We start from the raw sequence: 14,563 nt of genomic DNA, 5'->3' as shown, positions 1-14,563 counted from the left end.
TTTTTTTAAAAAAAAAAAAAGATGGATAGCCATCTGCCAGAAGTGCTTGGATTGTATATTCAAACATGGTGTTGTGACTCAGCTGGAACCTCAGATGGACTCTGTTGAGGATTATGGGATTCAGGTTCAAAATCAGGTTCAAAATGTCCCTGTTATAGAAGATGAGGAACAAAGAGTGCAAGTTCATTTTCCCACAGCAAGGAATGATTTTGATGATACTGAAACAAGCCAGGTGCAAATTGACTTAGAAAAGGAGGACAATTCTTAGTCTGATAACAAGCAGGCTGACACTAACAAGCAGGCTGACCTTGATGAAATGGAATCTTTAGATCGAACTGACCGTTTGGAATTCAGGGTTCGAAGGAATGTGAAAATAGCAAACAAGAAGGAGGCCAGAGGCCAAAGAAATGCTTTCATGCTTTGCAAAGGATATTAAAGCAATGTGTTTGGAGACAAACCTTTGTCAAAGCAACTTTCGTTCAACCAAGAAGCAAGTTCTAATTTTCCTGGATTATTTTGCAGCTTTTGTGTTCATGTTCTTGGGACTTTGTCATGTTCTAATGGGACTTTGTTTATTCCTTGTGATTTCTTGAATTAATCTCTAAGGCTTTATTTTGTAATGATCTTTTGGAACTTTACATTTGCTTTTAAAGAACTTTTTATCTTCTATTTTCTAATAAACTAAAAAGACTTCAACCTGTGTGCAGTTTGGTGTAAACAGCAAGGTGAAGCTAACCTGAGGTGCGACACATGGGTTGGGCTGGATGGTCCTTGTGGTCTCTTACAGCCTTACTGTGTTTCCCTGAAAATAAGACCCCTGAAAATAAGACCTAGTAGAGGTTTTGCTGTATTGCCAAATATAAGACATCCCCCGAAAGTAAAACCAAGGAGGAGGGAGCCGCCATTGCTGAGGAAGGCGTGTGTGGTGTGAGGAGGAGGAGGAAGCCGTCGAGTACAAGAAAGGAATAGTGAAAGAATAGGACATCCCCTGAAAATAAGACCTAGGACAGTGTCTTATTTTCGGGAAAACACAGTATGTTTCTATGATTCAGGCATTGTGTTCTCCTGTCTCCTCTTAGTCTGCATACTTACAGGATACAGGAGCCACTGTGCAGGAATGTATCCTCTGTTTGCCACCCTTGACCCCTGTCCTAATTAGAGCATAGGATTGCTGCCTAGGCATTGCATGGACCTGCAAAGCATTATTATCCTTGGACAGGGCCCATAGAACTCGCGTATAACTGCAAAGATTGTAACGTTCAAGTTTAATTGCTGCCAAAGGTCATGTCCAAAAAAAAACCCACTACTGTATACTAATATCAACAGAGAAGAATAGAACGAGAATACAAAATTTAAAAAGAAAAAGAAAGTAATAGTTGAATATGCATCGGGTATTTCCTAAGTGTGATAAGAGCTACATTTGAATTTAGCCCAACACAGAAATGGGTACAAAGGGAACTAAATTGGCATAACTGGGTTACCAACAGAAGTCCAAATGTTCCTCCCTGTCTTTTCCTATTGTTTTAATGGATTCATTATATTTTAGCCAATGCAGAAAATGCTGCAGCTGTGCAACAGATGGTGCTTCTTTGACTAGGACATGAGACAACAGAGAAAATAAAGCTTTAGCCAGAAGATTCAAATGGACTGAATATACTACATGAAAAGAAAAATGGAGTACATAGAAATGAAAGGGAAGGTTATAGTGAAAATGACATTTTAGCACTGTTAGCCCTGGGTATTCGTTGAAATCCTGCCTATGCCACTTTTGTACTTTTTGTTGGGGGTAGGGACATGGTGGTAAGTACATCCTCAGAAGCAAAATAAGAAACAGGAAAGGCACGAAATATCAGAGGAAGTCTGGTATCTTGGACTGATAAAGCAGTTCTGGTTTTTTCTTTCTTTCTTTCTTTGCATACAGAGGAGCAGGGTTACAACCGTTGTGACTAGGTGTATTCTCTGTACAGTGGCACCGTCCCTTGATAGTGCATAATATATACTAATAGGGAGATATCGGAAGGATAAGCATATTAAGATTATTTATTATTCTAATTTGAGAAGCAAATTGTAAATCAATAGATGTAGTAGACAATGTGAATTACTCATATTATGTGGTCAGTGCTCAAGATGGTGTAGCACAATCAAATAAAAATTGCTTTTTGTGGTTTTCTTTTTTATACCAAAGCTGTTCCAAATCATGAAGAGTATGTGATTCAGTATTTTCTGCACACATACTCTTCACAAAATAGACCACTCTTTAATTCTTTAAATGTTCCTAAAAATACAAATAATGAGTGTTGTTTTTATATATGAGAGTCTGTGCTTTTTCTAGAATTGGGCAGCAATGGGAAGGGAAGGCAGACAACATTCACCTTCTCAAATGTGTTTTCTTTTTTTTCATGGCTGTGCTGCCTTGAAGCTTTTTTTCTTCCTGCTGATGCTATCCCCCCTTACTGGGATAGTTTACCAAAAGGATTCTGGTTTTCTCCATATAAAGGATAAAATCTGTTTTCAAATGTTTGGTCCTTGTACACTGCTGTTATCTACCTCAGACCCTGCTCTATTGGAAATACACATTATCTTTTTTTCAGTTACAGTAACATGCGCCTGTGACATGCAAAGCTATGACATTAAATCCTATAGCATTTAATTAAAAAGTTACAGATGAATATGCATCTTTCCAGTGAACGTGCTACAGCCTCTGATTCTTTCCTATGAAAACTGACACTTTCCAATTTGTTCAGCCTGAGGAAGTAGACAAGATCCTTAGAAGTGTGATGGTATTTCCAATCTCAGTCCTTGTCCATCATGGTTCAAGAAAACTGTGAACCATGAGAATGGAAATGACCGTAAATGCTTCTGTACAAGAGGATAGTATGTTGACTCTTTTAAAGAATACAGTTATGATATCATTTTTTAAAATCGTTTTACTCTTTTAGCCTGGGCAATTATTGACCAGTCTCCCTATGGGGATAAAGGGCTCAGCCATGTGGTTGTAATTCATGTTCTTGGATGATGCAAATGTATCTCGACTAGTATAAATCTTGACTGCTACAAACATGGCATAAAACCTATAGAATCATAGAGTTGGAAGAGACCACATGGACCATCTAGTCCAACCCCCTCCCATGCAGGAAAACCACAATCAAAGTATCCCTGACAGATGGCCATCCAGCCTCTGTTTAAAAGTTTCCAAGGAATGAGCTTTCACCACCCTCTGAGGCAGAGAGTTCTACTGTTAAACAGCTCATACGGTCAGAAAGTTCTTCCTAATGTTCAGATGGAATCTCCTTTCCTGTAATTTGAACCCATTGCTCTTAGTCCTAGTTTCAAGGACAGCAGAAAAATAGCCTCATTTTTTCCTTATGACAGCCTTTCACATATTTATACATGGCTATCATATTTCCTCTCAACCTTCTCTTCTGCAGGCTAAACATCTCCAGCTCTTTAAGCTGCTCCACATAGGGCATAGTCTCCAAACCTTTGATAATTTAATTGCCCTCCTCTGAACACCTTCCAGCTCAATATCTCTTTTGAACTATAATGCCCAGAATTGGACACAGTTTTCCAGGTGAGGTCCAACCAAAGCAGAATACTAAGGCACAATGACTTCCCTCGATTTAGACACTATACTCCTTTTGATGCAGCCCAAAAACCCATTGGCTTTTTAGCTGCTGCATCACTATGCTGGTAAGAGTCTACTCCTGGTGGTTCTGTAGGATATCTACCCAGCTTTTCATGCTATTAGCTGTACTAACCCTTTTCATACGATTGGCTATACTAGCACTAGTCTTTTTTTTTTTGTGCTCATGGGCATAATTTACTGATTTTCTACTTGGGCCTGAAAAGATTTCCAAGGCAATTCATTAATATTGGTCCTTAGTTGCCTTAGTTGTATCCAGTTTGGATTACTGCAATGCACTCTACGTTGGGCTGCCTTTGAAGACTGCTCTGAAAATGCAACTGGTACAAAGATAGGCAGCCAGACTTCTAACTGGAGTTTATTATAGGGAGCACACTACACCCCTATTAAAACAGCTCCACTGGCTGCCAATAAGTTTCCAGTCCCAATTAAAAGTGCAGGTTATGACCTATAAGCTTATCTTTGAGACCGCATCTCCCCCTATGAACTGGCGTGGGATCTAAGATCCGCCGGGGAGGCCCTCCTCTCACTCCCGCCTCCGTCACAAGCACATTTGGTGGGGACAAGAGAGAGGGCCTCCTCAGCAGTGGCCCCCCAGCTTTGGATCTCCATCCCACAGGAAATTAAACAAGCCCCAACATTGGACACCTTTCATAGGGACCTGAAAACCTGTTGTTTCAACTTGCTTTTGACAATGCCTAATCCCTAGTCACAAATGCCCAGCCCCTAGGTTCCACAAGATTATTTTGCTACTTCAAATTATCCTATACCTGGCCCTATCTATGCTGCTTGCACTACCCCTTGCCCTTGCCCGCCCCTTGTATATCCTGATCATGCCCATTGTACTACGGCAAATGATTTCGCCGAGTATTGTGTACGCGGCTGTTTGATATTCTGTTGTTTTACTGAAACTGTGTTTTTAACTGTTTTGTCATTTTGTACTGTTTTTATTTTGATTTATGTTTTTATCTTGATGGGTCATTGTATTGTGTCTAAGGGCATTGCCCCATATGTAAGCCACCCCGAGTCCTGCTTGGGAGATGGTGGCAGGGTATAAGAATAAAATTATTATTATTAATAGTGTTTCATCTTGTTTCCAGTGTTGTTCAACATTTCCTTTCAGCTCCTGAAAGACGTTATACAGTGAGTGGGTGCGAGGCACCATCATTTCACTCCTGTATTCTACATATCAGTAACCTTTGAGAAATGTTCAGATATCATAGCTAGTAGAGAATCCTATTTCCAGACAATTATTGTGGACTGAGTTTTTCATACCATGTTAAGTCATCATTGTTTGATCTTTATCGATGCCGAATGTATTCCTTAATAGAGTGCAGTGAGTCTAAGGAGTTAAACCAAAAGCTTCATAGAAAATCCTGGTTTTGAAAAGAGACTGGAAGAAAGAGAAAGAGGAAGCATCACATTTATGTTCTGGGAAGTGGACCTGTAAACACAAGGGGCAGATGGGGAAACAGATGGGTAATTATTTGAGAGAACAGGAGACCTTTGGATAGCTGAAGATGGTGGCATTAAAAGAACAAAGGGATACAGGAGCAGAGAGGTTTAGACAGAGAAAGGCATGGATGGTCTTGATAGTAAGGATGAGTAGGTCATGCTGATGGGTATTGGTTTTTTGTGGTCTGAAATATGAAAGAAGTGAACTATTTTGGTAACGCAGTTCCCTTCTTGAATAGAGGTAGAAGGGTTGAAGTATAATAATGGAAGGCCAAAGATAAGGAGGCTACAGTTATCAAGTCAGCACATGTAACAATTTCCAGTATAATGTTATTACAATTTAGAAGAGGTATAATATTATTGGTTCTCAACATGACAAGATTCTTGATGACTTAGTTTTTTTGGTCTTTGTGTTTCTAATGCAATGTTAGTCCAAATGCGTAGACCAAAAGAATGGCTGAGTAGCTTTTCAAAAGGCAAGAGAATGAAAACACATTTCATTTGTCCTTGGCTTGGAAAAAAAAACCTGTCTGTATTGTAAAATATTTCTGGCAGCAAGTGAAAATAAGGTGTGAGCTTTTCATTCCATGTGTGACAATTAAAGTAGCACCAGGAAGCTGCCCATCTGCTCAGTGACTGACATCAGCTATTGGAAAGGTGTAAATAGAGTTCTGAGGCTCAAACTATGGAGCAATAGTATATTTTATAAGTAGAATATACCCTCACATCTTGACTATAGACCTGTTTTGCTTGCTGCTTGTTTATGTTTTTTTAATAACAAACTATTCCTAGGTGAATTATTCCTTTCACAATCTTATAATGATACTAGCAAACTGATTATCGACCCAGTTCAAAGGTCTAGAATTCATATTTGGAAAGACACTCATTTTCCCCCCATTGGCAGAGATGTTCCTCCTACATCTACTGCATTTCTAATCTATTTGATGGGACCTTTGTATGAAAACGTTCTCATTAATGAAAATCTTATTTAATTATATTGAAAAATACTGTACTATGCACGCTTATTCCAAAAGTAAATCTTATTGAAGTTACTCAGTCTTCTTGTTGCATTTTTTTTAGAATTGTACTGTCATTCTTTTAAACCAGAGATTGTGGTCTGTAATACTGAGATTGGTTTTGCTTTACAATCTGAAACACTTGAGATTGCTCTCTTTAATACTATGTTTAGTAAAGGTGGAAAGTAAAAGCTTCTGAACAGGTCCTGAATAACTATTTATGCATTCATTATATTAAAAAGCAAATTAATTACAGTAGAGTCTGGCTTCTCCAACCTTCGCCTATCCAACGTTCTGTATTATCCAATGCAGTCTGCCTTTTGGTAGTCAATATTTTTGTAGTCAATGTTTTGAATACATTGTGATGTTTTGGTGTTAAATTCTTAAATACAGTAATTATTACATAACGTTACCATGTATCAAACTGCTTTTCCTGTTAATTTGTTGTATAACATGATGTTGTGGTGCTTAATTTGTAAAATCATAACATAATTTCATGTTTAATAGCTTTTTCCTTAATCCATCCTTATTATCCAACATTTTTGCTTATCCAACATTCTGCCGGCCTGCTTATGTTGGATAAGCGAGACTCTATTGTAATATATTTAACAGTGCAATCCTACCTAAGTCAAGTAAAAACGATTTAGTTCTATTTTTGAGTAGGTGGTTGAGTCACCAAAAAACTGCAAGGAAATTCTGTATTACCCTATATAGTCATGTACAAGACTAGAAATTTTAGTTTAAAAAATCAACCCCAAAACCTCAGGCCAACTTATACAAAGGTCAGTATGAGTATCAAAAAAGGAACCATACCATTTTCTGAGTAGAGTGGTATCCTGGGGGAAACTAAAAAGCACTGACTACTTAACTCTCTCTCTGTTGTGGTACCACTTCTGGCCTTTTCAAATGCTTGGGTGGGGAAATGGCAGAGGCTAGAATAGGCATGGGAAACCATAAACCATCCAGGTGTTTTGGACTTCAACTCACAGAAATCCTAGCTGGGTTACTAGCTGTTAGGAATTGTGGGAATTGAAGTCCAAAACACCTGCAAGGCCAAGGTTTACCCATGCCTAAGTAGAGGTATTCCCATATCTGAAGAATGACCCCTTACGTATTCAATGATCACATGCAATCTGTAAGTCTGCCCTCAATTTATGCATAAAGTTGGCATATACATGAGCATATATGATAATTTATTCCTTCAGGTTGTTTTGTTTGTGTGCTTGTGCATTCATTTGTTTCATTTGGTTTGATTTTCTACTTTTGAGATTGTAAACCACCCTAAAAACAAATGATTAAATGCAGTCTAGATTCAAATTATTAAAAAATTATTCTGAAAAAAAAGAGCAGTGGCAAAGCAATAGACACAAAGCACAAAGAATGCCATCAGACAAAAGCATTGTCAGAGACAAGTTTCACAGTGTCTGAAACAGCTTGCAAGCAGAAAATCTCTTATTTTGCAAGTAGGGTACAGCTTTCCCCAAAGTTGTGTGCTTCAGATGTATGAGGGTGCTTCCAGACAGTGCCAAAATCTGTGCCAAAGTAGGTTTAAGAACCCCGCTTTGGTGTGGATTCCCATGCCCACTCCCCACAAAAAAAAAACAAAAAAAAACAGGCTTTCTTGAGGAGGCTGGCTACATGCCATCCCGGTAACTACGAGAATGGCATGCAGCCACCCCAAAGCTTCCTAAAAATAACCTTTAAGACTGTAAAAAAAAAAAAAAACCCGGCTGCCATTAAGATGCTCCTTGCATTCTCCTGGTGCAAATAAATGACACTTCAGGAGACAGCGGGGCGAGAAACACTTTTCCTCCTCGCCATTACCCCCAGTCTACTGCCACATAATTTCTTCATGCCAGGCGAATGTATGGAGCATCTTAATAGTGTCCAAGTAAAAAAAAATTTTTACAATTTTAAGGGTTGTTTTGGGGGCTGGGGGGAGGAGTTGGGTTCCATCCTGGACCATTGGGCTCCACAAGCCCAAAAGGTTCAGGATGACAAATGGGGACTCAGCCCTGGGTAGTTCCAGGTAGTCCTGGAACCACCCTTGGGTGAGTCCACATAAGCCCAATACCCCATTAGATCTGGACCTTTCAGGAAGGCATGAATTTAATTGGGTATTAATTTGGAATAACTAATATTAATGTGTTTTTATTTGGGGCATCGTTTGGATGCCCCCGGTAAAAACCCAGACAGGTCTCAGTTTTAAGGCCTGTCTGGATGGGCTCTGAGACAATTACTTCTATACTCCTTGACCATTTCAACATGCTAACAGCTTTGATAGGAACTGCAGTCCAGAACAACTAAAAGCTACTATGTTAAACAAGATACCAAACCGAGCATTATATTGTTATGTTTTTCCTCCTTCTCATCTCAGGTTCTGCTTCCTTCTGCAAAATGGAAACCCTTTGATTTGTTTGCTCATCTAGAGTCTCACAATTAATTGTGATTCCAATATTTCCTGTTGAGGTAACATGAGATACTTTCGTTACAAGGCATGACTCCTCCTCCTCTTTGGGTTCCAGGTTAAAGAGATCCTGGCAGCCTACATTTTTTGATACTTCACATGCAGATGTTCACAAGAAAGATACTTGTGAACATCTGTCATGTCCTGGGGCCCAATTACACAATTATAGACTACGATCCACTTTTAATGATCATGGTTCCATTCTAGGGAATCTTGAGATGGACAGTTTAAGAAGAGCCATGTAAGCAGCATTTTAAGGATATGCATTGCTTTTGGGACTTTGTTATCTGTCTTTCCTATTAGGCTGCTCTAATACAAAGCTATTACTTTAGAAATATGAAGAAAAGCTTGACAGTGCTATAGATATAAATAATTAGTCACATACTCAATGTAGCATATGCAAAATAAGTGTCAATTATTATCATTTTCTATCTATGGCAGATTTTCCAAAGAGGAATGTGTGTTCATTTTGGAGTTAAAAAGGAGGGCACAGTATGCCTTATACCAGTCAATTTATTCTTAGCTTGGCACCAATGTTAACATATTGTAGTGGGAAGGTTACAGCACTTACTATTGCAGAAATACATTGAAGACTTGGGGAGTACATATGGCAAAAATTAAGATACACCAATGAGGATTAATTGACCTATATCATATATTTATTTCTGTAGAATACATATTTCTTTAGAATTCAGCCACACCTTCAGAGCATTTTACAATTGTTAATTTTACAGTTCCTTACGCTCAGGTTTATAATCTAACTAAGAGTGACACATAAGGAATAGGGGATGGCAGTTTGGGAGGAATGAAGTCCAGCAACTACCGCCACTTCTCTCCCGCTGCAGCCTGGGCTGTGGCAGTTAGGATGACGCTTTCATCTCCTTCTGGCCCTAGGCCTGAGAGAACTGTGTCTTTTAGAATATATAGTTATAAGAATTATATATTACATTGCAAGTCTGCAACCAGTTCCAGATTTGCTACTTGCTAGAAAAGAAAAGTTGTGGACTTTTAACAGATTGGTACCTTATATCCACAATGGCTTGTAAATTAGAACTAAAGTGTTGCATTTCCTTGCATAAGAGTGGTCTAATGTGAAAATAGTTATTTTAAAAATGCAGATAACTCCACTATGGCTATGAGTTATTTTTGGAAAGTATTTTCAGAAATAACGCATAGCTACAGTAGAGTCATCTGCATTTGAAAATGGCTATCTCTATGTGACTCATACCTTCTCATATAAAATTTCTAAATAATGCCTCCCCCCTTAGCTTTGCATTTTGGAGTTTCTTGGGCTTTCTTTACTTTCTATTTTGTTATTTGTGTTTTCTGCTGAGCTGTTTCCATGCTCCAACTTGAACTGTGTTTGTGATTTTTTTTTAATTATATACACATTTTTCATTGCTTACCTTCAGTAGAGATTATTTCTGTAGCAAGGCAATCAACAAACATAAGAAAAGAAGTTGCAGAAAGCAATTTCTGCCATTCATTCTTACCTTATATGTGTCAATTCTGGGAAAGAGCATGAAGCAACAGGCTGTGATAGTGGCTGTAGAATTGAAGTTCCTGAAAAATTTCACTTTCATTGGAGTAGGGAAATGGGATAAATCTGATTTCTAGAGCTTATGCTTATTAAAAAAAAAAACCAGAATGTATGATGTTCAAGGAATTGCTAAGATTTTCTGTTTCCACCAGGAGTAGCCAAAATAATACAATATGAAGGCCAATTGTAAACAGCCACTCAAGTGAATGATTGAAGGCCCATGGCATGTATCAAATTGTTTACACTACCTAATATGGCAGCACAAGAAACTAAGGGGAACATGGCTTCCCAACAGTCAATTCCATTGAGTGTTGAAGTGACTGTCTTGCTTATGTGAGATGGCTGCTAAACTCCGTTTTACATTCTTGCTCTCAATATAGATTAAGAAGATATGTATCTTCTATACTGAGGTGTTACTGTTGCTCCACCTCGAACTGAAAGGAGAGGTAGGTAAATAAAAATTATTATTGTTATTGTTATTACAAGACACGACATTTCCAGAGTGTTGTGGCCTAGATTCAGTAGAAGGCATCTGCTGACACTAATTATTCCATCATCAGAATTGAGAGCGTGAGAGAGGCAACTCTTTCCATGCACAGTGAAATTGCTCAAAATTCTGGTAATAATTCTATTGTTCTGGTGATAGATTTCCAATGCAACACAGGGTTTGATTCTGTAAGTCAACTTGCAATTTTTTGTTTTTTTAAAATCTGCAAATATGTTGCAAACTAATATTTTTGCCACACTGTGTAGCAGGTAATAATGAGGTTGCGCCACTTGTGCCTTAATGATGTTGCTTTGTCAGACGAAGCAATGTGATTTCGATGAGCAGGGATAATGAAATACGATTTACGCTTTTTACCTTGAGCACAATCAGGAGCTGGGATCTTGGGATGATTCCCTCTACACATCCTTTGAATTTTCATATATTAGCAGATATGAGCACAGCAAGAGGAAATTAATAGCTGAGGAAGGCAAGGTGTAATCAAGAGAAGCAGCTATCTCCCAGGGCCTTCACCCCTCCCATCTTTCTGCATGATGAGCTTTGAGATAAGGAATCTGTCACATAGAAAATTGTTATATGCTTCCCTCCCAACTAGAAGACAGTGAAGTGCAGTCTTTCTCCCCGTCCTCTCCAATCCAGCCCCACCATCGCCTTCCCCTGATCATAACAATGGATTTCTATTCACAGGAAACTAGGGAACACTAATACAATGTCCTGTTTGATCTTCAGAAGAATTTTTTTGTCTCACCCACCCATCTCCTCAGTTCCATTGATAGCAGCATATAGCAGTTTTCAATTTAAAAAGAGGCACATAACTACAAGCTGTCTGCTACAGATATATAACTGATTGAGATCAATGGTGTCCCTAATTCCAAAGCACCTTTTCTTGCCATTTTGTCTGAGCAAATGTGGAGGGGGGAACAACTATTACCCATACCTCTATTTAAAAATGATAATATTCAGATACTTTATACATAACCCAATGGAGGATGCATATGGAAATAAGTTTAGAGACGAACAAAGTTTCTTTGCCATTCCACAGTAGAGTAGGAGTGTTTATTGTTATACTTTCTTTCATTGTTGCCAGATAAAGCAATGAAAAAGGAGACAAAGTATAACAATAAATATTCCAGCTCCATTAGTAATCTTTTGGTTTGTTTCTAAAATATACTTTCATACACTTTCTAGAGTAGCTTCTACTTATATGTGTGTGTGCTTTTGAGTCACTTGTCATCTTACAGTGCCTCCATGCATTTCATAGGATTTTTCTTAGACAAGGAATACTCAGGGGTGGATTTGTGAGTTCCTTCCTCTGAAATGCACCCTGCACAAATAAATTCATAGTAGCAAAATTATTCCTATGTATTTAATTTCAACATGTCATCCCAAGAATTTTAAGACTCTTAATTAAATCAAATCTCGTTTCTCTAGGGTAGAAGGTTTTCTGGAAACAAAGATGTAAGTCATGGGTGCAGAGATTAAACTTACTGTCACCCCTATGCAAATGGCTGTCACCCTGCACAAATTAGCATTGAAATTCTAGTTGGCTGAGGCAGTAATGCCTTTGGAATAATCAGCGCTGAATGCAGTTGACATATCACAACTGTTTTGCAAAATGAGCACATCATTCTTACAAAACTCAGCAGCCCTTTCAATTTTGTTTGAGAGAAAATAGATGAGTTTTACTGCAGATGGGAATTTCCAAAGATTCCCAAATATAAACTTTGCCAATTCTTTGTCCTCTGGACAAGCTGCTCTAATTGTCTGCCATGGTTGTCACTCTGGATTATAGTAGAACTCAGAAACAAATCTACACTGTGTGTGCGCGCGCACATAAGCACACACAATTTCATACATGCATAATCAACAGAACTGCTAGTGACACCTAAATAACAGAACTCTGCTGTTAGTGCTGCATGAATTATTTAATTAATTCTGTCTCTTTATCACTTTATTAAAATGGATTGCAACATAGCAGATAATTTTTCAGATGTATTCAATGTTATAACTGATCAATAATAATGATCCAACATTTTTCTTTGAACATATGAGTTGCAGTTAGGAGCTCAATACAGAGCATTAGAGGAAATATTCCAGAAAAGTTGTTCAGGATTTTTTATCTTCCAAAGCAAGTCTTTCTTCCTTAATGTCAAAACCACTAGGCAAAGATAAAAAATGGGCTGACAGTAACAGGAAGTAAAATGAAGTCTAATATAAGCCTAAGAAAGTCATGCACATAGTTTTAGGAAACATGTAATTGACTTAGAAAACCATTTTTATACTATAACTCCCAAAATACCAATTCTGGTTGGTGGTTTCTGGAAACTGTGGTCTCTAAAGGAAATTTCCCAGGCTTTAGTTCAAACACTGCTTTATTGCTTGATGTTTGATCTATCTATAGGTCTTCTCCTCCTCCTCCTTCTTGTGATGTGCCATCAAGTTGACTCTGACTCAAGAGTCATTGGATTATCATCGGATTTCATTGGTAAGAGCTATTCAGAAAAGGTTTACCTTTGCCTTTCTCTGAAGCTGAGAGAGTTTTACTTGCCCAAGATAATGCAGTGGGTTTCCATAGTTCAGTGAGGATTAAAGTCTTGTATTCTAGACTCATGCTGGCTCTGTACAACTTATTGGTACTCTACATGAGCCAAACGGTCCACAGATGCCTTTCTCCCCAACGTAGCAGGAAAAAATTTGCAAGAATGATAATTTAAGCAGCTAACATTTTCCTGCATTTTCATTGTACCCAAAATTTACAACTTGAGGTCAACACCTTATCCAACCTAATGTTAAAATGAGCCCTGGCCATTCCTTGGCTCTCTTGGTGCCTCTTTGGGGGAGATATAACCAACCACAGGGCCTCTAATATGGTGATGCAAACATCCCAAAATATTACTGGACTGCTGTGACCACTTTTTGGTTGATCTTAATATTTCATGCTAATTTCGATCTTGCTTTTGTGTTTGCATCATTTCATTTTATTAGTTAAGCCGTAATACTCAAATTGGCTGATTGGCTTTTTTCTATAGTGTTCTGTTCACAAATCCTGCACCCACTAATTCAGTCATCCTTGGCTTGAAACATTCATTAAACTCCAAAAAACAACCCTTGGTTTTCCCATTATATATAAGGAATACCATTTTACTGCACCATTTTATATAATGGTATTTGAATATCCATGGATTTTGGTATTTGAGGTCCTGGAACCAAACGCCTGTTCTTGAATTGGTATGAAATAGTGATTTCAATGATTCTGCATTTTAACATTTCAGCTTTATTCTGAGCTGTCAACTATTTTTTAAAAAAACAAGTAAAATAAGGTAAACTCAGAAATTATGTAGTTTGTTACCTGAATTGAATGATTATTATTTTTCTAATAATCTCTCCCGTCATTACAAGATATGACTCCTAACTTCATGTTTACATTTTTAAATGCTTCAAATTAATTATGGCATTTTGTTTGTATAAAACTGGCTCTGATGGTTTCGGGACATAACTTTTATTCAGTCATAACAGATACGTTCCAAACTCAACTATGAACCAAATTACTGAGCTCTTTTTAAATAAATTGTCATTGCAACATTTTGAAAGCAGAGATTGTATATATTTATATATGCCTATAAAGTGCCATAACTTTTATAGCATCATTAAAATTAGTAATTTCCACAATGTTACTTGATGGTCCAGCTGCAGAAAAGTCTCCTAATGCTACAATGACTGGACCATGGTTGGTATACAGTAGTATCATTCATTGTGGGACCAGTTAATCTTTTGTGCAATACGCTTTTGTGATATCTGTAAGTGATAATTTTGTTTCTGATTACTGTGGATGGTAGATGTGATACAGAATTGGGGGCAGGGGGGACAGACGGACGGGACTTCCCACCTTGAGAATCCAGAATGAAGAATACTGGGAGCTACAAATCTCCCCACACCT

General features: G+C 37.9%; 1 protein-coding gene across 2 annotated transcripts in view; it reads left to right on the top strand.

Moving 5' to 3' along the window:
• Positions 1-14,563, top strand: part of sash1 (SAM and SH3 domain containing 1) — a 713,255-nt gene that overhangs the window by 438,216 nt on the left and 260,476 nt on the right. The gene's annotated exons all lie outside the window — the stretch shown is intronic.

The sequence above is a fragment of the Anolis carolinensis genome, chromosome 1, assembly GCF_035594765.1.
Source record: "Anolis carolinensis isolate JA03-04 chromosome 1, rAnoCar3.1.pri, whole genome shotgun sequence".
Lineage (NCBI taxonomy): Eukaryota > Metazoa > Chordata > Lepidosauria > Squamata > Dactyloidae > Anolis > Anolis carolinensis.
Note: the sequence above shows the minus strand (reverse complement) of the source record. Positions and strands in the feature narration are given on the sequence as shown.